This window comes from Schistocerca cancellata, chromosome 5 (genome assembly GCF_023864275.1).
Source record: "Schistocerca cancellata isolate TAMUIC-IGC-003103 chromosome 5, iqSchCanc2.1, whole genome shotgun sequence".
NCBI classification, from domain to species: Eukaryota; Metazoa; Arthropoda; class Insecta; order Orthoptera; family Acrididae; genus Schistocerca; species Schistocerca cancellata.
In genome coordinates this window covers 646919980-646945629 of record NC_064630.1, presented here as the reverse complement: position 1 = coordinate 646945629, position 25650 = coordinate 646919980, and the positions used below count along the sequence as shown (strand labels likewise).

The following is a 25650-nucleotide window of genomic DNA, read 5'->3' as shown; positions in this document are numbered from 1 at the left end:
ATTGTTTCCAACCACAGTGCCCTCCTATACCACGGCCCCACAATGCTGAGGAAGGACCCCAGCGGCCTGTGCAAGACAATGCTGTGTCGAGCCTTGTACGCCAGTGGAGTTGTGGCGCTGTCAGGCTGCCGGCAGTTGACTCGGCGGTCTGCGTCCCTGCCGACTCAGCACCGCTCGGTGTGAGCTCCAGGCAGCCAGCTTCAAATGGTTCAAATGGCTCTGAGCACTATGGGACTCAACTGCTGTGGTCATAAGTCCCCTAGAACTTAGAACTACTTAAACCTAACTAACCTAAGGACGGCACACAACACCCAGCCATCACGAGGCAGAGAAAATCCCTGACCCCGCCGGGAATCAAACCCGGGAACCCGGGCGTGGGAAGCGAGAACGCTACCGCACGACCACGAGATGTGGGCGCAGCCAGCTTCTCGCCGGTGTGGCTGAGATCATGGCGACAACGAGCATCCGTGATCTGGAGCCCGAATCTGTGGCCCTCGCCTCGGGATGCCTCTGGCATGTGTTGGAAGCCAGGACGACTGCCCGTGCTAGTGAACCGTGGCGTGGCCCACCACTGGCTGGCCTCAGAGGGTCGAACCAGCGACCCGCTGTGGACTCAAGCGCTGGCGCCCCGTCTGCTGCTGCGTGTAGCTGGTGGTGTGACACGCCCAGCCACCCAGGAGAGCTGCCGCACTTGAATGAATCTCGTTAGAAAATGGCACCTATTTATATTTGGCTGTGCACCTCTGTTTTGCCAAGCGCACCGCTTCGCTTCATGTACTCATAACACGCTAGGTTGGCCAGTGGCCCCCTTCTGCCTGCGACTTGCGACATGCAAAACAGCTACGTATACTCTTTCAGCAATTTGACGGCCCTGTGGCCTCTGTTCTACTTCGCAACTTTTGGTATGCGTAACTTACTGCACTCCAGCCCGCACCTGGCTGTAACTTGTGCTCAGAATATCGCACACAACTAACTTTCCCTATCCTAAATGGTGGTGCCGCTACAATACAGTCAGCTATTCTCGCCACAGGATAACGCCATCAGCATAGACTGTTCGGTACAAATACTCCAATTTACACAGCTTAGCTCTCAATTTGCAACTAACCAGTTCTGAGACGGAACTTATGACACAATATCCACAGTCTGCCCAGATAACTTTGATCTGGACGGCTGGGTCACTTTTAATCTTCACTGATGAGAAGACTTAAGTGCCTTCCAGGCCCCTGGAAGCCTATCTGATGGAACTTGGTGAGCTGACGAAGTACCATCACTCTGGAGAAACAGCCCCAACATGTATCTGGAAGCAGATGATGCTGTCACAGGTTGTGCTCTCACAGAGAGGCCGTGACATAATACTTTACAACCCATCTTCCTCATGCAGTGCCATGAGGTGCCTTGATGGGGTACCATCTAGGACATCCACCCTGATAAACTGCTAGCAGAGTTTGGCCATGAGTCTGCCACCAACATTATCTGCAGTGTGTCAAGTCGATGACCATTCTTGACAAAGCTACTGCTGCATGAGCTGTTATGCTGCGGCTGTGCAGGTACTACAATACACGAATGTGTCAGTACACATCAGTGTGGCTCATGCTACGCTGATTCATCTGGCTGCTGATGATAATGATGTTTGGTTTGGGGGGGTGCTCAACTGCACGGTCATCAACACCCGTACAAAGTCACAATTTTTACACTGTCTAATTTTTTTTCCCCAGTCCAATCTAGCCACTGTCACGAATGATGATAACGATGAAATGATGAGGACAACACAAACACCTAGTCACCAGGCGGAGAAAATCCCCAACCCGGCCAGGAATCGAACCCAGAACCCCGTGATTCAGAGGCATCAACGCTAGCCACTAGACCACGAGCTGTGGACCTGGCTGCTGGTGACCACCATTTCACTAAGGTTGGATGCGACATTGTTTTTGGTTCACATACTGCCAGAATTTCACGCTGAATCTCTACGCAATTTAGACGTTTTTCCGACAGGAATTGAATTGTACTGCGTACTTTAAGCTTTGGAGCACATTTGCTGTTGCTAGATCATTTCAATTGTACATTGTGATTCACCTGTTACCCGCACCTCTGTACAGCAGCATAAATGTGTTTGCAGGGAACTCGGATTATACAATGAGGTGAAAAAACCGTGAGATACCTCCTAATATCGTGTCGGACCTCCTTTCGTCCAGGTTAGTGCAGCAAAGGGACGAGACATGGACTCAGCAAGTCGGTCGTGGGTAGTCCCTGCAGAGAATCATGCTCCCTCTAAAGCTGTCCATAACCGCCAAAGTGTTGCAAGTGTAGGATTTCGTGCACGAACTGACCTCTCGATTGTGTCGCATAAATATTCGACGGGATTCATGTTGGGCGATCTGGGTGGCCAAATCATTTGCTCGAATTGTCGACAACGTTCTTCAAACCAATTGCAAACAATTTTGGCCCGGGGACGTGGCGCATTGTCCTCTATAAAAATTCCATCGTTGTTTGGAAACATTAAGTCTCTGAATGCCTGCAAATGGTCTCCAAGTCACCGAAGGTAAACGTTTACAGTCAAGGATCGATCGCGTTGGACCACAGGACGCAGTCCATTTCTTATAAACACAGCCCACACCATTATGGAGCCACTACCAGCTTGCACAGTGCCTTCTTGATAACTTGGGTCCATGGTTTCATGGGGTCTCCGCCACATTCGAACCCTACCATCAGCTCTTACCAACTTAAACCGTAGTCATATCACCAGGCCACGGTTCCCCAGTCGTCTATGGTCCAAGTGAGATGGTCACGAGAAACGCTACAGGCGATGTAGTGTTGTTAGCAAAGGCATTTGCGTCGGTCGTCTGCTGCCATAGCCCATTAACGTCAAATTTCGCCGCAATGGTTCTTTCACGCAGTGTTGCTTGTCTGTTAGAACTGACAACTCTACCCAAACGCCACTGCTCTCTGTTGTTAAGTGAAGGCCGTCGGCCACTGTCCATGGTGACAGGTAATGCCTGTAATTCGGTATTCTCGGCACACTCCAGAGACTACGAATATCGAAATATTGAATTCCCTGACAATTTTCGAGATGGAATGTCCGCTACGTCTAACTGCAACAAGCATTATGCGTTCAAAGTCTATTAATTCCCATCGTGCGGCCATAATGACGTCGGAAACCGTATCTAATGAATCACATGAGTACAAATGACTGCTCCGCCGATGCACTGCCCTTTTATACCTTCTGCACGCGATACTACCGCCATCTGCACATGTGCATATCGTTGTGCTGTGACTTTTGTCACCTCGGTGTATATTGTCTTCCGATACAGCAACACAGTTGTTGTACAATGGTCTTAGCGTGTGACGACACGTGTAACTTACGCTACTGGCCATTAAAACTGCTACACCAGGAAGATGACGTGCTACAGACGTGAAATTTAACCGACAGGAAGAAGATGCTGTGATATGCGAATGATAAGCTTTTCAGAGCATTCACACAAGGTTGGCGCCGGTGGCGACACATACAACGTGCTGACATGAGGAAAGTTTGCAACCCATTTCTCATACACAAACAGCAGTTGACCGGCGTTGGCTGGTGAAACGTTGTTGTGATGCCTCGTGTAAGGAAGAGAAATGCGTACCATCACGTTCCAACTTTGATAAAGGTCGGATTGTAGCCTATCGCGATTGCGGTTTATCGTATCGCGACATTGCTGGTAGCGTTGGTCGAGATCCAATGACTATTAGCAGAATATGGAATCGGTGGGTTCAGGAGGGTAATACGGAACACCGTGCTGCATCCGAACGGCCTCGGATCACTAGCAGTCGAGATGACAGGCACCTCATCCGCATGGCTGTCACGGATCGTGCAGCCACGTCTCGATCCCTGAGCAACACATGGGGACGTTTGCGAGACAACAACCATCTGCACGAATAGTTCGACGACGTTTGCAGCAGCATGGACTATCAGCTCGGAGACCATGGTTGCGGTTACCCTTGACGCTGCATCACAGACAGGAGCGCCTGCGATGGTGTACTCAACGACGAACGTGGGTGCACGAATGGCAAACCGTAACTTTTTCGGATGAATCCAGGTTCTGCTTACAGCATCATGATGGTCGCATCCGTGTTTGGAGACATCGCGGTGAACGCACATTGGAAGCGTGTATTCGTCATCGCCATACTGGCGTATCACGGGGCGTGATGGTATGGGGTGCCATTGGTTACACGTCTCGGTCACCTCTTGTTCGCATTGACGGCACTTTGAACATTGGGCGTTACATTTCAGATGTGTTATGACCAGTGGCTCTACCCTTCATTCGATCCCTGCGAAACCCTACATTTCAGCAGGATAACGCACGACCGCATGTTGCAGGTCCTGTACGGGCCTTTCGGGATACAGAAAATGTTCGACTGATGCCCTGACCAGCACATTCTCCAGATCTCTCACCAATTGAAAACGTCTGGTCAATGGTGGCCGAGTGGCTCGTCACAATACCCCAGTCACTACTCTTGATGAACTGTGGTATCGTGTTGAAGCTGAATGGGCAGCTGTACCTGTACACGCCATCCAAGCTCAGTTTGACCCAATGCCGAGGTATATCAAGGCCGTTATTACGGCCAGAGGTGGTTGTTCTGGGTACTGATTTCTCAGGATCTATGGACCCAAATTGCGTGAAAATGTAATCACATGTCAGTTCTAGTATAATATATTTATCCAATGAATACCCGTTTATCATTTGCATTTCTTCTTGGTGTAGCAATTTTAATGGCCAGTTGTGTATTTTCTGAAATCCTCTAGATACTTTGCAAAACATGAGACTAGAGCTGCTATCATCGCTTAGCCTCTGTTGGGTGTCCCACAGAGCTCCACCGCCGACTTACTGGGGTGCTGCTGGGAAGGCCAATCTTCTCTGCAGTCGTCGAAGGAGTAGAGCAGTCGTGTCAACGACGGCGTGACCGCACGGAAATTGAATTAGCGGTGGCGCCTTTGGAGGCGGCGGGTGACGATTGTCACGCCGGCTCCCAGTAATCGACTTGCTGCCTCATCAGCGCCATTTCGACCGCCGTAGCGGACTTCACGCTCCGTTTAACATCACCAGCAAGCACCGTTACCTCGTGACATCGACCAATGAGTTCTGATGAAGAACGCAGCCGAGGTCACGATTCGCTACTGCCTGGACTTCCTCTGCGGGGAAATGCTTATTCCTAAAGATATGCAGAGTAGTCTAGATGTTTTCAGTTCAAATTATGAACAACATAACTGAAATATCAAGCAAACGCAAGTTTTTTTATTTTTTTTATCGCTGTTCCGAATCTGTGTTGAGGTCCTCGTTAAGACGGAATGATTATTCAGTAGTTCAGTTAAAAGTAAATTCTCAATGTGATTTCAATAACACTGCGCACATGAAAATAACCTCACCAACGTCATACGAGTTTCGATGTGATTACATGTACAATTCACCACGAGACGACCGGCCGTGACAGTGGAATACATTTACTGACACAGTTGCTGCGAAGATTTTAGAGTAGGTAACTTTCAGAGGTGGTAGCATGGACCAAAACAAGAAAAAATGTCTAGTAAACATGGGATCTGGAATGCATACCTTAAGAGTTATGAGCTCTCGTTCAACAGGGGAGATATGTTTCACAGTAGCTCCTCAGGTACGCACTTACCGGAATTTTTTTCCGTTTTTTAGTTCATTCTACCACCTCTGAGAGTTGTTACCGTATAATCTTAGCAACAGCAGTACCAGTACATGTGCTGGCTGGGGTAGCCGAGCGGTTCTAGGCGCTACAGTCTGGAACCACGCGACCGCAGCTCACACAGATTTAGCTGTTCATTTTTTTCCACGTGCTGTACGAGAACGGAACAGTATTAAACAGTCTAAGAGCGGTTCTATGAACCCTCTGTTCGCAACTCGTGGCTGCCTCTAGATCTCGAGGTCTCGGGCTCGATTTCCGCCTTGTCGGTGATTTTTCATCATTTGGGGACTGGATGTCTGTGCTGTCCTAATTATCTCATCTTGATCAACCCTCAAATCGCAAACATAGCGTCAAATAGATTTGCACCGGGCGCCCGAACTACAAAATGGCATACGATCATTTGATTTTTTATGGAACTTCTGCCGTACATTTATCCCTCCCCTGTCGAGTTCGACAAATCTGTAGCTCTTACAATACATTGCTGTATTTGCACAGCGAGAAGTATTTTCTCGTAGTCACCATGCGCAATAGTTTCGTAGCTTTTCAGACTAAAACTATAGGATGTTACGCTGCACTGAGAGAATTCTTTCAACTACTTAAACAGTTGCATTTTGGCAGTTCTGGACGCGTGTATTTCATCTTTTGATGTTTACTATTACCAATCTTGAAAAGCGTAAGTCATCAATTTTAAATAAATGTTACGTGATGGAGGTAATTTCGAGATATATCTAGATAAAAAATGATTGTGTTAGACATTATTCGTAGAATTTCTGAGCTTATTTTTTAAACGTCGAAAGTTTATCAACATAGGTATTCGCAAGCAAATTGTTCTCATTTTAGGTAACGAATCCTGCAGTATTTTACGGAAGGAAGAGGAGTGTTGTCTCTCATGAGGCTGGTGGAGAGTAATGACTATTTCACCAGTGCCTCCTCCACTGATACTACACACACCAAAAAACGTTTTGCATCACCCCAGTTCCCAGAAGTTCTGAAAACAGACGTTGACTGTGGATATTGTATCACAGACACAGTTCCTTTGACTGTCCAGAGATGTCACTAAACCCCTCCCAAAGATGTAAACAACCATGCACGAGCAGCGCCTATTAGACGGAGGGGGTCCGATAGCCGATCAGTTCCAGCCGTTCCACCAGGAAGGAGGTACGCGGCTCGAGTTGTCTGTAGTTCAGCCATGCCTAGACGGTCTATACCGCGGTTCGATCGCGTCTGCATTGTTACTTTGTGCCAGGAAGGGCTCTCAACAAGCAAAGTGTCCAAGCGTCTGGGAGTGAACCAAAGCGATGTTGTTCGGACATGGAGGAGATACAGAGAGACAGGAACTGTCGATGTCATGCCTCGCTCAGGCCGCCCAAGGGCTACTACTGCAGTGGATGACCGCTACCTATGGATTATGGCTTAGAGGAAACCTGACAGCAACGCCACCATGTTGAATATTGCTGTCCGTGCAGATACAGGACGTCGTGTTACGACTCAAACTGTGCGCAATAAGCTGCTTGATGCCCAACTTCACTCCCGACGTCCATGGCGAGGTCCATCTTCGCAACCACGACACCATACAGCGCGGTACAGATGGGCCCAACAACATGTCAAAGGGACCGCTCAGGATTGACATCACGCTCTCTTCGCCGATGAGTGTCCCATATGCCTTCAACCAGACAATCGTCGGAGATGTGTTTGGAGGCAACCCGGTCAGGCTGAACGCCTTAGACACACTGTCCAGGGAGTGCAGCAATGTGGTTGCTCCCTGCTGTTTTGGGGTGGCGTTATGTGGTGCCGACGTACGCCGCTGGTGATCATGGAATGCACAGCAACGGCTGTACGATACGTGGATGCCATCCTCCGACCGATAGTGCAACCATATCGGCAGCATATTGGCGAGGCATTCGTCTTCATGGACGACAATTCGCGCTCCCATCGTGCACGTCTTGTGAATGACTTCCTTCAGGATAACGACATAGCTCGACTAGAGTGGCCAGCATGTTCTCCAGACATGAACTCTATCGAAGATGCCTGGGATAGATTGAAAATGGTTGTCTATGGACGACGTGACCGACTAACCATTCTGAGGCATCTATACGGAATCGCCGTTGAGGAGTGGGACAATCCGCACCAACAGTGTCTTGAACTTGTGGGCAGTATGCCACGACGAATAAAGGCATGCATCAATGGAAGAGAACGTGGTACTTGCTATTAGAGATACCGGTGTGTAGAGCAATCTGGACCACCACCTCTGAAGGTCTCGCTGTATGGTGGTACAACATCAACGTGTGGTTTTCATGAGTAATAAAAAGGGCGGAAATGATGTTTATGTTTATCTCTATTCCAATTTTCTGTACAGTTCCGGAACTCTTGGAACCGAGGAGATGCAAAACTTTTTTTGATGTGTGTATTAAGTAAGGTGAACCGATTGCATAAGAAGGCCAATGAAAGTTGACTGTCCGTTTTCTACAACGGGTTCATGGGAGGAGTGGATTTTTAGATTCTCTAATTTCATTATACAGGCCCAACAGCTGACTTAAAAAGCACTATCATTGGCTGTTTTTTCACGTTCTTGATATGAAGGTAGTAATTTCATGACTGTGACTATCTTGGGGTACCCGAAAATAAGCACTTCGTCGGATCAAAGCTGAAGTACCAGATTCCATGTGCATAATGAGCAAGGACGTAAGAGGGAGAAAGAGGGGAAGACCTTTTTTTCAGGTGTAGGTACTGAATATGTAAAGAAGTAGAAAACAGAAATATGGCATTAAGCCAATTCCGCAGAAGGTTGGCCGTCAGGACAATGTTGAACATTAGGCAGTTGTGTCTGCGAAGAGAGAGAGGGAGACGCAAGAAGCCATACTACAAAGGAATTCCATCAATTTTCTGCCAGATGTGTGATATTAATTTGTGTTTCGAGAAGAAAAGAATAAAAGTTTCAAATTCATAAATATTTTTATATGTCAAAAAAGTCTGTGAAACACTTAATCCCAGTAACCAGTAACTTTGTTATCAAAGAGATTTGAAAGTGCATGGATTTCTCTAATCTGTCAGTAACTGGGCTTCTGCTATCTAGTTCCATATGTAGCAACTTTGCCTGTATCACTTAATATATATTTTAAGAAAATGTTACTGCTTCTCCAATAAAATTTAGCAAAATGGAGTTGACGACGTATTCATTGCCTACCATCGATATGCTATCATTCACAAGCCAAAATTTATCTGTAGCTTTAAATGCCTAATGCAACAAATACGTAAAGTTACAAAATATATAAAAAATGACTTAATGTATTCTCTATCAGTGTATGTTTATTGTGAGACAGCGTTATCACTTTTTGCCTTTATTGTTTCATAATTCTGTCCATAGAGGGTTAAGTGTTAGCTGCCGAACAATCACGCAGATGTAGGTGTAGACGAAAATAAACTACGTGAAAACACCACATCTATTGCACATCTCGTTTTGAACATATTCATGTGCATCAACCAGTATAAAAACGAAACAAGAGGATGATACAAAAGTTGCTCTCAAAGCACGCTCGAGTCATACGCGAAAACATCCACTGCTCTGTTACCGCGTCAGTGCTCACAGATTTGAGCAAACAGCCCGCATCTGGGATGGTATTCGAGAAGCTCTTTGACGGGGTTTCTCGCAGCGTTCTTTGTTCCCCTTCGGTAAAACCCCGTCAGCTCGTCAAACGGGGCTGACGGGGGCCCGCATCGCCTTTGAGCTCCGCCGCTGCCCCAGCGCCCCTTGGAATAGCCAGCCGCACGAGACCAGAAACCTGACACCTCCTCTGTCATCAGTCAGCGCGAGCGCCTCTGACGGCGGACCGCGGAACCCGAGCGTTCGAAGCGGCCGCGGCTAACGAGCGCCCGGGCGCGTACGACTGGCGTGTTTATACACGCCCGCCTCGCCACCTGACAAACAAACCCGGCGTCGAACCCAGCGCGCGCCTAAAAACGGAGATATTAATTGCGCTCCTGCGAGCAGCGAGTCGCAAACAATTTTAACGGGCCCGTATTTCTCCCGCAGCGGCCGGCGACGATAAATTACGGCATATAATATCGCTGGCGGAGCGTCGGCATTGTCGCCGGCCTGTGACAAATGGAGGCGCTGCCGGGCCAAATGAACCTCTCTGGTCTGCCACGCCCGCCAACAAAACAAGCTCGTTCGCTCGCCACCGTCTGCTCTGACGATATGGAGACCCGTCTAATCTTCGAAATACCTATGGAAGGCGCCGTCTCCATTTGTATGTCCAAGGAGAAATCCAGTGAAGCTTAGACTAAGTAGATATGGAATTACAGCGGGGTGAAGGACGGTTCGCCGCACATCCTTCTCGACTGTAAACCGAGAAGAAATAGAAAACGACGAAAATAAATAAATTTGAGTATTCAGGACAACCAATCATGTAATCTAAAAATCAAGAAATGCGTACCAGATTTATTTCGTCGCACTGTAGATAACTCGTTCACTGGATGTTTATTTTGTGACTTCGTGGTGTATAATTTACTGTCGTAACAGGTAAGTTGCTACATTTAGTTGGAAATTGATTCTTACTGTTATTAGTAACAACTTACTGTTACTTACTTACTGTTGTTACTTAGTAACAATTTACTGTTGTTAGTCTAGCAGAAAGCTAGACTTTCTCACCACGAAAACATACATAATAACGAGGAAGCTAAACCCTCTCCTTATCCAAGATCGTTAATGCACGCGTGTTCGAAACCTGGTGGTGGATAACATTTTCACTGCCAACATTTGGCCGGCAAGAGGAGAGGTCGTGGCGTAACGTTACTTATCACCAGTCTTTGCGCCAATGTCCTGGATTAAATTCCAAGCCACCTGCAGTGTGATGATGTGAGGGCATGGAACACAGTTGACGATGATTCGGCCCTCGAATGGGAACATTAAGCATGGGGGCCTTCTTGGTACTATTCGAGAGTAGTGGACTGTGTGCAGGCACATGGTTTCATTCTCGTCTCACCACCATCACACAATGCCGACATAACACTACACTATACAAACACACATACTAAACAACTCTCACATATTTGACAAGAAAGGAGCCAATGCGCGCGGAGAAACACCACCTTACCGACAGGCGGCTGTACCCTCCTCGTGAGATATCCCAGCCAACAATGCCATTCAACATTTATATTTTTACGACGCAGATTGTTTGGCTTGTCTCGGTTTGATTAAAAGATAGTTTCTACTCCGTATCGAAGACGTTCATCACAGACCGACATTAAATACCCCGTGTAAAATATTGTGGTCTATAACTGGAGTGAATATAAAGAAGCTTTTCTGTGCAGCTTTCCAGGAGGACTTTGGATTTTTGCTGCAACCTGTGGCACCATGATAAATTCACTTATATTCTTAACTTTAATATGAATAGCGCTCTTCCAGTTTTCAATGGAGGAGGAGGTAGACGGCAAGTTACATTTCCTCGATGTGCTTGTTTTTAGAAACGAAAATTGTGGTTTGGGCCACTCAGTATACCGCAAACCCACGCACACGGACCGTTATTTGCACCGGGATTCGAACCACCAGCCACAACAGAAGCGGGGTGTTGTCAAGACGTTAGCGGACAGAGCTAGAAATATTTGTGAACCTGAGTTGCTCGACGCTGAGATGGAACATCTCCACAATGCACTAATGAAGAACGGATATTCGTCCGCCGAAATAAAACGTGCGTTGAGGCTCCCACGCAGAAATCATACTGACGTACAGGCTACTGCAAAATCTAAGGTTTTCCTGCCGTTTGTTAACAATGTAACGGAAAGAATAGGGAGGATCTTGACGAAGCGGAATATTACCGTAATTTACAAGCCCACCAGGAAGATACAGGAATACCTTAAGCCTGCCAAGGACGCTCGCAAACCACTGGAAAAAGCTGGAGTGTATAGGATCCCATGCAGCTGTGGTGATGTTTATGTGGGTACCACTAAAAGAACTGTTTCTAAACGTTTGGAAGAGCATAAGGGAAATTGCAGAAGAGGGGAAACGGAACGATCAGCTGTTGCGGAGCATGCTTTCCAGCCAGGGAACCACAATATTCGTTTCGAGGAGACGCAAGTACTAGCGGCCACAAGCGGATATTACGAAAGGCTCTACAGGGAGGCAATCGAAATCGCTAAACACCCTAATAATTTCAACCGTAAGGAGGAGGGTGTGAAATTAAACGGCATATGGATGCCGGTGTTAAAGAAGATGTGTACCACCCGCCCACTACTGGGTGATGGCAACGGCGATCGGCGGCGACGGACAGCGGCCAATTGCACTGACGTTTTCAAAACACGTGACGTCACGCCGCGGCGTGGGAGCGCGCGGACACGGAATTTAGCGGCAGTCAGTAGCGAGCCAGTGGGTGTGTTGGACCTTCCATTGAGCTACGGACCCCCTTGAAGATGTGTTCCGCAGTCGGACACGAAACGTTGGGAATCGACACAGAATTCATCAACCGACCACGGCATAACAGCCCGGATAATTATAATGGACATGATATTTCCGGCCGTGAAAGTCTACATTTTTGCTATGTACTGTGTCAGCAATGAGATGCGTGTACAGCTGTTTCAAGTATGCAGGTTGGGCTCGTGTTGAATTTGGAGGTTAAAGATACCACGTAAGTAGCGATGACATGGCAATCCCTGAATAGTCAGCCATCGAAGGGATGATTCTGAATCAGCCTAAAACAGCTACAGAGACGAAACTGCTGTTCTTCGAGACTCTCTATAAGCACAGCCAAGACCAGGCAGCTAATGCTTTCCCTTGATGTCATCTTTTCTGTAAAATTTTCAGTCAGCGATTCATTTTTCCATATTCGTTCCGCCGACCTCAAGTTTCTTCGGAAGACTGTCATGGGTTCGCTAGTTCATACGTAATTGCAGAAGTATACATGTAATTATGTTTCTTAACGTACGCGTCATTTTACGATGTTCCTGTGGGCGAAAATGATGGAGACCCACTGATGTGGAACTTGCATTCGGTCTGCTAACATGGTCGCAAGTCTTTCTCTCTGAGAGGATCGGACCTTGAATAGGAAACATCGTTGAGCCGTGAGGCCAAACACGTGCCAGTTTGCTGTGAAGATCCGTCTTATTTCATTTTGAAAGACATTTAACTCATGGCGCGCGCTGTCGCTGAAGGACGGTGACGTATGGCGTAATCTGCGTCAGCTCAAATGCTGAACGTGCTCCGCTGGTAACTAGGTGCTCACGTGGGGAATGAGCACCAGATCGTAACGAACATTTCAAGTCGGGACAGGAATAAATTACCCGACCGTTTGCGCTGCCTTCCTGAGAACAAATCACTAACGTCTTGAGGCATTGCCTCCAAGTACCAGCAGAACTGAGGAATACTGTTTTCGTCTAAAGAGTCGCATGCATGAGCTACGGAGCACAGCAATCTGTCGCCACGTTTAGCGATCTGTCCATAGATCACATCTGTGTGGGAAAGTCGCACATTGTACAGGTGATCGCTCGCAGTTCCACAGCAATGTGAGGAATCGTAGACGATGTAACGCGTGTTGTTGGCATTGTAACTGGCTGGCTGTCGATCGTGGTTGTGAAGTTGGGACAACGTGGAGTAAGAACTTTACGTAAGAATTTATGGCAATTCACAAACTATCAGCCACTGAGAAATAAGAATACGAAGTAGGAAATACCACTTATATTAAGAAGGAATACAAACGTAAAAATACTGATACTCTTAGATTTGCAGTAATGGGCATCTCGAAGCTTGTTCTATAAAAATAGAAATTCACGGCAAGTTGTTAGTGGCAGTTATAATATACTGTATTTCAAACATCAACGGTGTCACTTCACAAAAAACCGCAGAGACTGTTGGTACATTACTTCATCAGTTCCCATTCTGCCGGACAAATACAACTGAATATTTTTCTGCCATCGGGATCTGAATTGAGCTCTTTGGGTCAAACGCTTCCCCACTGCTACGAAGACAGATTTTTGTTTGGCTTCCGCTGTAATTCATTTATTATTAAATGCATATAAATAAAAACAGTTTTGATCGCAAATTTCTTGTGATCGGAGAGACCGGTGTCAATACTTAAGGATCATCTTCAGACTCCAGAACGGCAGGTGGACTTCCACGGAGCGAGCTGTGCCGACCCACGACGCTGAATGAACAGTCAGTTCAGCATCAAAACTGGTTTTAATTATATATATTTAATTATATAAAATCGCTGATAATGTTTTCAAATTTTTTTTATTATTTATTATTAGGTCATAAAACAGGTCCTGGTATTTAGTAGCGAATTACACAGCTTTTAGACTTACAGTACTTGGCGAAGTCTAAATGTCAAATCAAGTCATTGCACTAAGCAAAGCTTATTTTTTTCCCCGTTTTCACGTGATCGGGGGGGGGGGGGGGGGTGTTGGAGGGCGTTGCTTCCTCACTGAACTATAAACAATCAATCCACCTACTTAGGTAGGTTTCGGGTTGCCTAACCCTTCATTCTGCGATGGTAGATACTAGTTTAGCCGATAAAAAGAGAGTTGACGAAAAGTCAGATAAAGTACCTACCATGCAAAGGCCACTTAACTCCAGTCCACGGGCAGCATCTGAAAGTTAGTTAAACTACTGGCCGTTCGCGATCATTGCATGACTCGTTTGAAAAATGTCTAAAATATCCTGTAAACTGGTTTATTGTTTTCAAAACGCATAAAATGGCTATCGAGTCCTTATTTAATATCCCAACACTAATTATCCGATGTTAGTGACTGTCAGTAACACCCAAAAGCAGCCAGATGATATTTAGTCCGCCCCGATAATTTAAACGTCCTAAACACTCACTCACCGACGAATACTTACGAGTTCACACATTCAGTCTTTCAGTAGTCTTCTTGTACAGAAGTACTCGCCATAATGTCTCGTAATTTGCACGAAACATGACACGCGGAGTTTATGTACGACGTGAAATGTTCACACGCGAAATCCCCTAAAAAAAACCACTCACAAAGCTCAAACTTTCTCAAAGTACTCAGCACTGAAGTCGCTTTTCGTCAACTACACGAGAACCGATCAAACTTGCGGGTTTCTTCATTTTCGTACAGATTTGATAAGCGCGATTTAACATAGGTGTTTACTAGAAGACAGATCCCGAGCGACTATCTCGACTCACAGAGCTGACGCACACAGCCCCATTCAAACGTGCGGGAAATGCTGAATTCTTATGTTAAGCAGCCAGTCACATCATCCCGAGCACTCTTATACTCGCGGTATTTTTAATGTCAGCCAATCACATTACCACAAGTAATTTAGATTAGAAATTAATGAAAACAAATTAACGATTAATTTTCACAATATAAATTATTAATAAATTTAATACTCAACCCCGTTCTGACTGCCCTTTACAAGATCAAGCTCACTAGGACGTAAGTCTCAAATTCCTCAATACACAACAAATTTCTCACACTTTCATTTACATAGTTTTAATAAAATATCACATTCTCATTTTACGTATGTCCCCCATTCACTCTCTTAGTCTCTTCAAAACACTCACACAACCAAAATACAATGAAATAATAATTTTCCAATGTACTGTTAATTACGTCAGAAACCTGTGGAATGAAACCAAAGAATATTATACTATGTGAACCCATTCTCTTGATTGTAGTTACAACTGATACTACAGATTTTATAAGGAGGACTATGGGACCAAACTACTGAGGTCCCTAGGTTTATGCACTACTTAAACTAACTTATGCTAAGGACAACAAACACACCCATGCCCGAGGGAGGACTCCAAACTCCGATGGGGGGAGCCGCGCGAACCGTGACAAGATGCCCTAGACCGCACAGCTACCCAACGGGGCCGATACTACAGGTGAATACATTATAGTACCTAACTCGATTTCACAATGCCAGCACGGTTGCTATATGTTTAGGTAAAAGTTTATATTCCCGAAAGTAGTGAAGTTATTGATTTGAAATTTTAGCAGTATAGTTTTACGAGGCGTGTTTTTTTAAGTAAGTACCATTTTGCCACACCGCTGCAGCGGCGCTGCGGTCGGCGTTCTGCGCATGCGCACTGTGCATCTACACTCCTGGAAATTGAAATAAGAACACCGTGAATTCATTGTCCCAGGAAGGGGAAACTTTATTGACACATTCCTGGGGTCAGATACATCACATGATCACACTGACAGAACCACAGGCACGTAGACACAGGCAACAGAGCATGCACAATGTCGGCACTAGTACAGTGTATATCCACCTTTCGCAGCAATGCAGGCTGCTATTCTCCCATGGAGACGATCGTAGAGATGCTGGATGTAGTCCTGTGGAACGGCTTGCCATGCCATTTCCACCTGGCGCCTCAGGTGGACCAGCGTTCATGCTGGACGTGCAGACCGCGTGAGACGACGCTTCATCCAGTCCCAAACATGCTCAATGGGGGACAGATCCGGAGATCTTGCTGGCCAGGGTAGTTGACTTACACCTTCTAGAGCACGTTGGGTGGCACGGGATACATGCGGACGTGCATTGTCCTGTTGGAACAGCAAGTTCCCTTGCCGGTCTAGGAATGGTAGAACGATGGGTTCGATGACGGTTTGGATGTACCGTGCACTATTCAGTGTCCCCTCGACGATCACCAGTGGTGTACGGCCAGTGTAGGAGATCGCTCCCCACACCATGATGCCGGGTGTTGGCCCTGTGTGCCTCGGTCGTATGCAGTCCTGATTGTGGCGCTCACCTGCACGGCGCCAAACACGCATACGACCATCATTGGCACCAAGGCAGAAGCGACTCTCATCGCTGAAGACGACACGTCTCCATTCGTCCCTCCATTCACGCCTGTCGCGACACCACTGGAGGCGGGCTGCACGATGTTGGGGCGTGAGCGGAAGACGGCCTAACGGTGTGCGGGACCGTAGCCCAGCTTCATGGAGACGGTTGCGAATGCTCCTCGCCGATACCCCAGGAGCAACAGTGTCCCTAATTTGCTGGGAAGTGGCGGTGCGGTCCCCTACGGCACTGCGTAGGATCCTACGGTCTTGGCGTGCATCCGTGCGTCGCTGCGGTCCGGTCCCAGGTCGACGGGCACGTGCACCTTCCGCCGACCACTGGCGACAACATCGATGTACTGTGGAGACCTCACGCCCCACGTGTTGAGCAATTCGGCGGTACGTCCACCCGGCCTCCCGCATGCCCACTATACGCCCTCGCTCAAAGTCCGTCAACTGCACATACGGTTCACGTCCACGCTGTCGCGGCATGCTACCAGTGTTAAAGACTGCGATGGAGCTCCGTATGCCACGGCAAACTGGCTGACACTGACGGCGGCGGTGCACAAATGCTGTGCAGCTAGCGCCATTCGACGGCCAACACCGCGGTTTCTGGTGTGTCCGCTGTGCCGTGCGTGTGATCATTGCTTGTACAGCCCTCTCGCAGTGTCCGGAGCAAGTATGGTGGGTCTGACACACCGGTGTCAATGTGTTCTTTTTTCCATTTCCAGGAGTGTACATGTTGTCTACGCACTGACGCTATTACAGTCCGATTCTTCCTTGTTTACGTTGTGTACTGAGTGTTTAAGATGCCTCCGATAATCGTGAGTCCCGCCGACTGTGAAGTACGGGTTGTTATAAGATTTCTTAGTGCTAAAGGCCTAAAAGCTATCGATAATCATCGTGAGATCTGTGCAGTTTACGGAGAAAACATTATGAGTGATGGAATGGTAAGAAAGTGGGTGAGAGCATTTAAAGATAGCCGCACAAATGTGCGTGATGAACAACGGAGTGGGCGTCCTTCAGTCGTTAATGAAAGTTTGGTGCAGGAAGTGGACAACAAGGTGAGAGAAAACAGACGCTTTACGATTACTTCTATGCGGGATGACTTTCCTAGTGTTTCTCATAGTGTTTTGTATGGCATTGTTACCGAGAACTTGAATTACCGAAAATTGTGTGCACATGGTGTACAGAAAATGTTGACGGATGTGCAAAAACCAAACGTTTAGACAGTGCATTGACTTTCCTTGAGCGGTACCACAACGATAGTGATGATTTATTAAGCCAAATTGTTACAGGTGGTGAAACATGGGTGGCCTACGTCACACCAGAATCAAAGCAACAGTCCATGGAATGGCGGCATTCAGATTCACCCAGGAAAGTGAAGTTTAAGCAAACAATTTCTGCCCGGAAAATCAAATGCACAGTTTTTTGGGACAGAAAAGGAGTATTGCTTGTGGAATTTCTGCCTCGTAATGAGACAATCAATGCAGCAGCTTACTGTAAGACATTGCACAATCTGCGCTGTTCAATTCAGAACAAAAGACGTGGCAAGTTGAGCAAGGACATCGTTTTGCTGCAAGACAATGCCCGTCCGCATGTGATAAATCAGACCAAAGATCTCATCACATCTTTTCGATGGGAAAATCTAGATCATCCTCTGTACAGCCCCGATCTTGTGCCCAGTGACTACCATCTGCTCCTGTGTGACAGTACGTCACATAAATGGACATTTGGAGACAGGGAAAGGAAGTTTTTGTTATGAGACGTGTGAATTATAAATTATTTCAAGACTGTGTACGTGTGTGCGATGTGTAACAAATAGTAAAGAAAGTAAGTTATTGTTATAAAAAACATAAATATCGATGTAATTAACAAAACACAGTTTTTTCGGTATAATCTCTGTGTAACATAGGCCATGAAGATTAGATACAATGCTTTGATTGAACTAGCTCTCCTGTTTTGTTTCGTCTAGCGGTAGGCCGCCATTGTAGTGCTGTCTGATAATTAACGTAAGTTTTATCTGTATTTTTGAAAAATATAATAGAAATTGTTATTAGAAAGTGTGTATTATTGACTTAGTTGTAACCTCTCATGATCACAACCATTAATTATAATTAACAAAGTTTTTACAGAACTTTGCAGTGCAGGGAGCTCATCTCCTCTAGCTGGATTTAGTCGGCCATTAAGCTGACTGTATTATTTAATTAACATATCATGTCATAATATTAAATGTAAATGCGAGAGACTTCTCAATTTTGTTCTTTCATTAACTTCAAAGTTAAAAGGAGTCAAAATAGATTTCGTTTATTAATATTTAGATACTGTGTGAGTTCAGTATGTTTCATTTTGGCCGCCTAACGGCAGACGAGATTCTCTCCAGTTTTGCCTCGCAAATAATGAATAAGAAATATTTAAAATCATTACATTCCGCAATATCTCAGTTAATCTTTATGTAATTTGGTACATAAATAACCAGTAGCCCCTGAGACCCATATTAATAATTACAGTTTGCGTAAGAATACGCATATTTTCTTTTCTAAATAGCAGCACTCACGTAAACTATTTATTAGAAGGCGGTGAGTCGCGAGCTGTGTTTAAAAAATATTATATCGTACGTACTTCGGGGCAGCCGATGTCCGTACGACTGTTATCGCGGTGTAAGTTAATTAAAAGTCTCATGCTAGCCCACAGTATTTAAAGCCACCCCAAACCAAAATCATAAAATATATAATTATAAAAAATATACACTTATATCGTGATACCTGCACTTGAAGAAACACCAGGGCGGTCAGCGTCTTCAAGACGATGACGAAGGCAAAACAGTGGTGATGCAGTGGTTAACAAGTTAGGCGGCAGACTTCTATGAGGAGGGTATTCAAAAACTAGTACAACGTTATGACAAGTGCCTCAATATTGACGGAAATTATGCAAAAAAGTAGATTAAGGTACGGGCTGTCATGTAAAAATAATTTTTTTTTAATTTCAAAACGGTACTTACTTAAAAAACACTCCTAGCATTATCCATAGAATTTGGTACAAAAAGCATGAAAAAGATCGATTAATATTTAGTAGTACTTCTTCAGATTCATAGAGAGTAAGTGTAACGTACTGCATGCAGCATTAAAGCACAGAGTTCGCCCGGCCCAGTAGCTAGCGTCAGCTGTGCGAGCCTGAGAACTAACATCTGTTCTCCTCCCAGCTCCTCGGCAAGCTACACTTTCAATGTAAGATGGCAACTCGTAATAATTTGCTACGTTACAAGCTCTTCTCTTGAAAAGAGAGGGAAATTACTTACACCCGATGACAAACATTCAGTAGTTTCTAAACGGAGTCACGAGTCAATAAGACTCGACGATAATAATGTCCCTCCACAACTTATTTCTCGTTTTACTTGTTCGTAGAACGAATGTGGATTGAAAGTTTTCGTGAGGCAATGAATTCTGCCAGTTGCAGAGAACTACAGCAATAGAAGACCAACATAATGATACACGCAACCGAGGTGCTTGAGAACCAGTGCCACGAGGATATTGCTTTCTCAGGTTTTGTACAGCGTGAAAGGTGCACTCCCAAAGCGTCGACTCTATACCGCGAAACAGCAACAAGAAGGTGCTGACCCGCGCTGCAAAGGAAAGAGCGTTCAGCGCCGCAACTCCAGGAAGTGTTCAGCGCCCCCTGTCAACGCTGACTTAAGCCACCCGTCCATCGCTGGTCGGCCCCAGTTCGGTCGGAGACTTATAGAGTATCAGGACTGAGTACAAGGAAGATGATACTCAGCCTGCGTTCTACGAGTAGCAATAATGTAGAAAAAATTGCAAATAGGAGCCACAAGAAGCACATCAAGCCATCTCATGACGAGAAATAAGTTGTGTTTCTATTCTTTTTAGAAATTAAGTGTCCTATTACACTACTGGACATTAAAATTGCTACACCGAGAAGAAATGCAGATGATAAACGGGTATTCATTGGACAAATATATTATACTAGAACTGACATGTGATTACATTTTCACGCAATTTGGGTGCATAGATCCTCAGAAATCAGTAACCAGAACAACAACCTCTGGCCGTAATAACGGCGTTGATAAGCTTGGGCATTGAGTCAAACAGACCTTGGATGGCGTGTACAGGTATAGCTGCCCATGCAGCTTCAACACGATACCACAGTTCATCAAGAGTAGTGACTGGCGTATTGTGACGAGCCAGTTGCTCGGCCACCATTGATCAGACGTTTTCAATTGGTGAGAGATCTGGAGAATGTACTGGCCAGCGCAGCAGTCAAGCATTTTCTGTATCCAGAAAGGCCCGTACAGGATCTGTAACATGCGGTCGTGCATTATCCTGCTGAAATGTAGGGTTCAGCAGGGATCGAATGAAGGGTAGAGCCACGGGTTGTAACACATCTCAAATGTAACATCCTCTGTTCAAAGTGCCGTCAATGCGAACAAGAGGTGACCGAGACGTGTAACCAATGGCACCCCATACCATCACGCCGGGTGAAACGCCAGTATGGCGATGACGAATACACGCTTCCAATGTGCGTTCACCGCGACGTCGCCAAACACGGATGCAACCATCATGTGCTGTAAACAGAACCTGGATTCACCCGAAAATATGACGTTTTGCCATTCGTGCACCCAGGTTCGTCGTTGAGTACACCATAGCAGGCGCTCCTGTCTGTGATGCAGCGTCAAGGGTAACCGCAGCCATGGTCTCCGAACTGATAGTCCATGCTGCTGCAAACGTCGTCGAACTGTTCGTGTAGGTGCTTGTTGTCTTGCAAACGTCCCCACCTGTAGACTCAGGGATCGAGACATGGCTGCACGATCCCTGTCAGCCATGCGGATAAGATGCCTGTCATTTCGACTGCTAGTGATACGAGGCCGTTGGGATCCAGCGTGGCGTTGCGTATTACCCTCCTGAACCCACCGATTCCATATTCTGCTAACAGTCATTGGGTCTCGACCAACGCGAGCAGTAATGTCGCGATTCGATAAACCGCAATCGCGATAGGGTACAAACCGACCTTTATCAAAGTGGGAAACGCGATGGTACGCATTTCTCCTCCTTACACGGGGCATCACAACAACGTTTCACCAGGCAACGCCGGTCAACTGCTGTTTGTGTATGAGAAATCGGTTGGAAACTTTCCTCGTGTCAGCACGTTGTAGGTGTCGCCACCGGCGCCAACTTTGTGTGAATGCTCTGAAAAGCTAATCATTTGCATATCACAGCATCTTCTTCCTGTCTGTTAAATTTCGCGAATGTAGCACGTCATCTCCGTAATGTAGCAATTTTAATGGCCAGTAGTGTAAGTTGTGCGTCTTTTCCTTTTAGAAATAAAGTGTCCTATTAATTTGAAAGTGCTATGTGCAGATCATTGGGATTCCTGCCACCGGCCTCTGCAACTGTGTCTGTGCTGAATACCATAGTTGCCTACCTCACAAAGGGGTAGAGCGGAGTTGTATTCATACCGGTTGTTGTTCCACTTCCTGTATGTTGTGTGGGATGTAGGCAGAATTTATACTGTGTAGATTTTTTGCTGATTGGAATTCTGCTAATCACAAGATATGACATTAATCGCTGCCGTAAGTCACGAAGTGTCTTGACAGCTAATACTTTAAGCGTACTTCTTCGGCAGGTACAGTAATACATTCCTGGCCTTGAAGTAACTTGGCCGCTGTATTAAGGTCGCAGGAGCAATTACGTCTATTTATAATGGACCGCGGCAACAAGAACGTGTCTACTGCATAGTTTGCCCGTACACACAGATGTTCTGACGCAACAGCAGTTTTGCAACACAGTGTTTACGTTAAGTCGAGGTCGAGGGAACTCCGTCACCTTGTATTCTGTGCCAGAGGTGTATTCAACGATTTAACGTCAACAACTTCATCATCAGAGACAAGGGAGTCGGTCCTAAGGTCTCCTGTTAGCACGTGCCTGATCGAATCGCGATCGGATCACAGATTATTTCAGTCTGCTTTTAACTTCGCCTTCACCTCTCTGTTATTTGAAGATTAGCAAGGAATGACATGTGGTTGCCGGCCGAGGTGGCCGAGCGGTCCTAGGCGCTACAGTCTGGAACCGCGCAACTGCTGCGATCGCAGGTTCGAATCCTCCCTCGGGCATGGATGCGTGTGATGTCCTTAGGTTAGTTAGGGTAGTTCTAAGTTCCAGGGGACTGATGACCTGAGAAGTTAAGTCTCATAGTGCTCAGAGCCATTTGAACCATTTGACATGTGGTTTCGCTGCCACGTTAAACTGTAGATACTCTCTTCCCGGCAGGACTACTAGGGCAGATAAGTCACAAGCAACTCGCCAAAGCAGCGTCCAATTGCAAGACTTCCACCAGGCCGTTGAATTATTATTATTATTATTATAAAAACAAATGGTAAGGCCATGGCCAACTCATTCAAAGAAAGTGTCCAACTACTACCATAACATCAGCCAATGACCTTGCCACAGTGGTAACACCGGCTCCTGTCAGGTCTCCGGAGGAGGGGGAGGAGGAGATTAGTGTTAAACGTCCCGTCGACAACGAGGTCATTAGAGACGGAGCACACGCTCGGGTTAGGGAAGGATGGGGAAGGTTCGTATTTAAATGGCTCTGAGCACTATGAGCACTCTGAGGTCATCAGTCCCCTAGAACGTAGAGCTGCTTAAACCTAACTAACCTAAGGATGTCACACACACCCATGCCCGATGCAGGATTCGAACCTGCGACCGTAGCGGTCGTGCGGTTCCAGACTGTAGCGCCTAGAACCGCTCGGCCACTCCGGCCGGCTGATGGGGAAGGAAATCGGCCGTGCTCTTTCAAAGGAACCATCCCGGCATTTGCCTGAAACGATTAAGGGAAGTTGCGAAGGAAACCAACCCGGCACGATTTAGATGATGATGATGATGATGTTTGGTTTGTTGGGCGCTCAACTGCGCGGTTATCAGCGCCCGTACAATTACCCAACTTTGCTCAGTCCAAATTTGCCACTTTCCTGGATGATGATGAAATGATGAGGACAACACAAACACCCAGTCATCTCGAGGCAGGTGAAAATCCCTGACCCCGCCGGGAATCGAACCCGGGACCCCGTGCTCGGGAAGCGAGAACGCTACCACGAGACCACGAGCGGCGGACGGCACGATTTAGGGAAATCACAGACAACCTAAATCAGGATGGCCAGAGACGGATTTGAACCGAAGTCCACCCGAATGTGAGTCCAATGTGCTAACCACTGCGCCACGTCTCTTGGTAGGTTTCCGACGTTAAAGCGCTGTCGGGTTGGGCTAGCACTTGGGTGACCGTCCGCGTCTGCCGAACGCTGTTGAGAAGAGGTGGGCACTCCGCCCTTGTGAGGCCTACTGAAGAGCTACTTGATTGAGAAGTAGCGGCTCTGGTCTCGTAAACTGACCTACGGCCGGGAGAGCGGTGTGCTGACCACACGCCCCTCCATATCCGCACCCAGTGACGCGTGTCGGTTCAGGATTACACGGTGGACGGTCGGTCCCGTTGGGCCTTCTGAGGCTTGTTCGGATGAAGTTTACTACCAAAACATCGAAGTTCAAGCTCGAGGACTGCTTCATCAAAATAAAAGAAGAAACGAAGATGTGATATCTCACATGCTTTTTATTTCCATTTAATCACAGCAACTCTCCAGTTATCAGTGTTTACCTTCAATTTTCCTGAATTTATCATGGAATCTTGGAAAAACAAAATGATACTACAAGCAGACTGAATTTTCATTGCTAGGCGATATGCCTTTACATTGAACCTGAGAGCCAGAGAAATGTGCAGGACAAACCAGACCTCTAGTCATTACGACAGTTGTTCAGACTATTTTCTGAGTATTCTGGTACAAGGGACCCGCGTCGCTGGTGGCTCGGTATAGAGTAACTGCATTTCATTTGGCATTGCGACTTCAATGTTCAATTCAGGTGCATATTAACTTGTAAAAAAAGAAACAAATAAATAAAAAAGGAATTGTCTCTTAAAAGTTTACGAGGATAACAGTAAAATGAGAACAGTGCGTCAGTTACAATCTACTAGGGAGCTGAGGTCAGTATTAGTCTCTTGGAGATGCGTCGCCAGGGAACCTATAGTATGGAATGGCGAAGCAATTTCAGTGTTGCATCATGAGTGTGAGGGTGCGAGGATTTTAACTTTAGGTTATTAATTTTCGGAATTTTTTTCCTTTAATTTTACTGTGCAACCTATATTCTTGCCAAATTTCGTTGTTCTACGTCAGCGGAAACTGCCCTATAGGTTTCGATGAGTGAGTCTGCGAGTACCGGAATGTCACGTAAATGGCCGTATCTTTTGACTGTATTAGAAGCTTAAATTTTTCACACCGCCCGGTGACCGTAGACCTCAGTACCCGAGACAAATTTCAGCTTAATACTTCTGCTTGTTCCTGAGAAAAGGGGGCGCATCTGTCGGACAGCCTAACACACAGAAGAGATCCTATAAGCGTTCCTTTTTTACCGACTGAGGTGCGGAGCCCTAAAAATGATGCAAACATTATTAGTATCGACACAATAATAAATCATAAATAATAATGAAGGCTCTGAAGAGTGAGGGAGACGCGAGATGGTCCGCATCTCGTGGTCGTGCGGTAGCGTTCTCGCTTCCCACGCCCGGGTTCCCGGGTTCGATTCCCGGCGGGGTCAGGGATTTTCTCTGCCTCGTGATGACTGGATGTTGTGTGCTGTCCTTAGGTTGGTTAGGTTTAAGTAGTTCTAAGTTCTAGGAGACTGATGACCTCAGATGTTAAGTCCCATAGTGCTCAGAGCCATTTGAACCATTTTTTTTTTTTTTTTTTGGAGACGCGAGATGTTTTCAACTGGAAAGCCCCAGCTCTCGGTATTGTGTTACCGTTGCCTATATTTCCAGTCTGGTGCGTGTTCTGCCAGCGTTGGTCGGACAGACAGAGGCGCCTACACGGGAATGAGATGCACTTGGCTCCTGTTGGAGTGCTTAACGGCTGCGGAGAGCCCTAAATTCGGCCCAGCAGCAGAGCTGCTGTAATCCTCGGGAGGTGTCGCCTTAGCGTCCTCCGAACACGGTTCTAACTCTGGGAGGTTGGAGCCACTGCTATAAACTCTCAGGCCGGCCCGATCAGTTCCGAGAGCCACTGCAGCTGCTGCAGAGTACGCAGCATGCGGCCATGCGCACAACAGATTGTATTCCGCAGGCGGCGGCCCTTCTGTATGTCAGGACGTCGACCATCTG

At 46.5% G+C, this 25650-nt stretch overlaps 1 protein-coding gene across 3 annotated transcripts in view; it reads right to left on the bottom strand.

The window, feature by feature from the left end:
* LOC126187475 (protein slit) overlaps nucleotides 1-25650 on the bottom strand; it is a 793364-nt gene that overhangs the window by 253160 nt on the left and 514554 nt on the right. The window lies entirely within an intron of this gene.